Source organism: Nyctereutes procyonoides, unplaced genomic scaffold, assembly GCF_905146905.1.
Source record: "Nyctereutes procyonoides isolate TBG_1078 unplaced genomic scaffold, NYPRO_anot_genome, whole genome shotgun sequence".
NCBI lineage: Eukaryota > Metazoa > Chordata > Mammalia > Carnivora > Canidae > Nyctereutes > Nyctereutes procyonoides.
In genome coordinates, this window is record NW_026575032.1 from 13760830 (window position 1) to 13764509 (window position 3680).

At 36.3% G+C, this 3680-nt stretch overlaps 1 pseudogene; it reads left to right on the plus strand.

The window, feature by feature from the left end:
* Nucleotides 1-1905: 1905 nt before the first annotated feature.
* LOC129504341 (60S ribosomal protein L4-like) lies at nt 1906-3209 on the plus strand (annotated as a pseudogene).
* The last annotated feature ends 471 nt before the right edge of the window (nt 3210-3680 follow it).

Sequence of the window (3680 nt, forward strand, 5' to 3'; positions counted from 1 at the left end):
AAAGCAGCAAGACAAAAGAAGTCCTTAACTAACAAGGGAATACCCATAAGACTAGCTGGAGATTTCTCAACAGAAACTTGGAGAGCCAGAGAGAGTAGCATGATATGTTCAACGTGCTGAATGGGAAAAATCTGCAGTCATTAGAAAAGAAGAGAGATAATGAGTTTCTCAGACAAATAAAAACTATAGGAGTCTGTGACCACTAAGCATCCCTGGAAGAAATATTAAAAACTCTGAATGCAAAGAAGAGACCAAAAGTGACTAACACAAAGGATCAAAGAAAATCTTCAGAAACAAGGACAAAAAATTAATTAAATTGCAATAAACCTATCTATCAATAATTACTTTGAAATTAAATGGACTAAACACTCCAATCAAAAGATATAGGATGTTAGAATGTATGAAAAAATAAGAACCATCTATATGCTACCTACAAGAGACACATTTTAGATTTTAAGACACCTGCAGTGAAAGTGAGGGGAGGGAGAAACATTTATCATGCAAATAGAAGTCAAAAGAAAGCTGGAGTAGAAATATAATACTAGTATATTGGACATACTCGAATTTTTTGTTCTTGTATGTTTTTATCTTGTTTTGGAATGAGGGTAGGACTGGCCTCATAGAATGATTTTGAATGTGTTCCCTCAATTCCATTATTTGTAAGATTTTAAGTCATTATTTATTTTTCATGTTTGGTAGAACTCACCAATGACACCATGTAATCCTGGACTTTTCTGTGTTAGAAGATTTTTGGTTCCTAATTTAACTTTCATTATAGTTATTGGTCTAAAAAGATTTATTTCTTGTGTGCAAGATTCATGATTCAATCATGATAACTTGTGCGTTTTTAGGAAATATATTTTTTTCTCGAGTTATCTGATTTGGTAGTTTATAAGTGTTTATAGCAATTTGCTATCACACTATGTATTTCGGTGGTTATCTGTTGTATTATTTTCTCTTCTGTTTCTCATTTTGGTGTTTGAGGCTTTACTTTTTTTCATAGTATAGTTAAAGCATTGATAATTTTGTTTATTTTTTGGAAAACCTGGTCATTACTTTCAATGATATGTTATTGTCCATTCTATTTTATTTATTTCTGATTTTTCTTTATTATTCCTTCCTTTACTAAATTTCAGCTAAGTTTCTTCTTTTTCTAGTTCCTTGTGGTATAAAGGTAAATTGTTTATTTGAACTTGTTTCTTACATTTATAGCACAAATTTCACTCTGACGTCTGCTTTTGCTGCATCCCATAGGTTTTGAAATACAATGTTTTCTTTTTCTTTTGTTTAGGCAGATATTTTAAGCTACCATTTGATTTCTTATTTGGCCCATTGTGCAGCAGTGTGTAAATAATTACAAATTAAATATTTGATATTTACATTGTAGATTTCCCAGCTTTGTTTTATTACTGATGTTTAGTTTTGGACCATTATGGATGGAAAATATACTTGGTGTGATCTATCTTCTTAAATTTGTAATATTATTTATGTGATTTAACTAGGGATTCTTTTGTATGTACTTGAAGAAAATTGAGTATTCTATTTCTCTTGGATAGAAAGTATTTTATATGACTTTTAGAACCATGTTCTGAAGTATACTTCAAGTAAAAAAAGGTTCTTGTTGCAAAATAAAAATAAACAATAACTCTAACTGAGGGCATTTATTTAAAATAAAACATATCAGAGGGGAGGTGGGGGTAAAATAAGAGAAGGGGATTAAAAGGACACTTAACCGTGATGAGCGCTGAATAGTAGTGTATAGAATTATTGAATCACCATATTGTACACCTGAAGCTAATGTAAGACTTTATGTTAATTATACTGGAATTAAAATTAAAAACCTAATAAAAAGTAAAAATAAAGTTTTCATTAAAAAACAGAGACAAAGTGAGGTCCTACCCTCTCCCCGCAATGGCGTGTGCTCGCCCATTGATACCTGTGTACTCCAAAAAGGGGGAATCATCTGGCAAAAATGTTACCTTGCCTGCTGTATTTAAGGCTCCCATTCGACCCGATATCAGGAACTTTGTTCACACCAACTTGTGCAAAAACAACAGAGAGCCATATGCTGTCAGTGAATCAGGAGGTCATCAAACCAGTGCTGAGTCTTGGAGTAATGTCAGAGCTGTGGTTCGAATTCCCAGAGTTTGAGGCGGGGGCCTCACCATACTGGCCAGGGTGCTCTTGGAAATATGTGTCGTGGAGGCCACATGTTTGCACCAACCAAAACCTGACGCCGTTGGCACCGCAGAGTGAACACAACACAAAAGCAATATGCCATCTGCTCTGCCCTGGCTGCTTCAGCTTCACCAGCACTGGTCATGTCTAAAGGTCATCGTATTGAGGAAGCTCCTGAACTTCCTTTGGTGGTTGAAGATAAAGTTGAAGGCTACTAGAAGACCAAGGAGGCGGTTTTGCTTCTTAAGAAACTTAAAAGCCTGGAATGATATCAAAAAGGTCTATGCCTCTCAGCGAATGAGAGCTGGCAAAGGCAAAATGAGAAACCATTATTGTATCCAGCGCAGGGGACCCTGCATCATCTATAGTGAAGACAATGGTATCATCAAGGCCTTCAGAAACACCCCTGGAATTACTTTACTTCATGTAAGCAAACTGAACTTTCTGAAACTTGCTCCTGGTGGGCATGTGGGACGTTTCTGCATTTGGACTGAAAGTGCTTTCTGCAAGTTAGATGATCTTCTGTATGGCACTTGGCCTAAGGCTGCCTCCCTCAAGAGTAACTACAATCTTCCCATGCATAAGATTCTTAATACAGACCTCAGCAGAATCTTGAAAAGCACAGAGATCCAAAGAGCCCTCTGAGCACCACGCAAGAAGATTCATCGTAGAGTCCTGAAGAAGAATCCACTGAAGAACCTAAGAATCATGTTGAAGCTAAACCCATATGCAAAGACCATGTGCGGGAATACCATTCTTTGCCAGGCCAAGAATCACAAACTCCGGATGGATAAGGCAGCAGTGGCCTTAGAAGCCAAATCAAATGAGAAGGGGGTTCCAGGCAAGAAGCCCATGGTAGGGAAGAAAGGAAAGAAGGCTGTTGGTGTGAAAAAGCCAAAGAAACCTTTGGTAGGAAAAAAAAGGCTGCAGCTTCCAAGAAACCAGCAGCTGACAAGAAACCTGCAGAAAAGAAACCTACCACGGAAAAGAGAAGCCCGCTGCCTGAGAATTTATATTTGTTTATTCCATAAAATTCAATCATTTTGGACAGCTAATTTTAAATAAAGACCTGATCAAAGATAGTGAGAAACAAACAAAACAAAACAAAACAAAAAACAGAGAAATATATTAATTCCAGAGGTTTTCTCTGTAATCCATCAGTCTCACCCAAAGGTTCATATAAACCAAAAACTAAAAGATAACCTTGAAACCTATTTTCTTCATCTGCTTCATGCAATCAAACAGCAATTCCTGTTGGTTATATGTACAAAATATATCAAATTCAATGGCATCTCTCCTTCTTGCTACACAGGTCTTATAAGACTTATATTCTTCCAATAACTTCCTAAACTTCTTTCTCCCCTTTTATTCTCTTCTCTTTCACTTATTTTCCAGATATAGTAGCCTTATAAAAAAATAAATGAGGGGTGACTGGGTGGCTCAGTTGGTTAAGTGTCTGACTTGATTTGGGCTCAGATCATGATCTCAGGTTTGTGAGATCA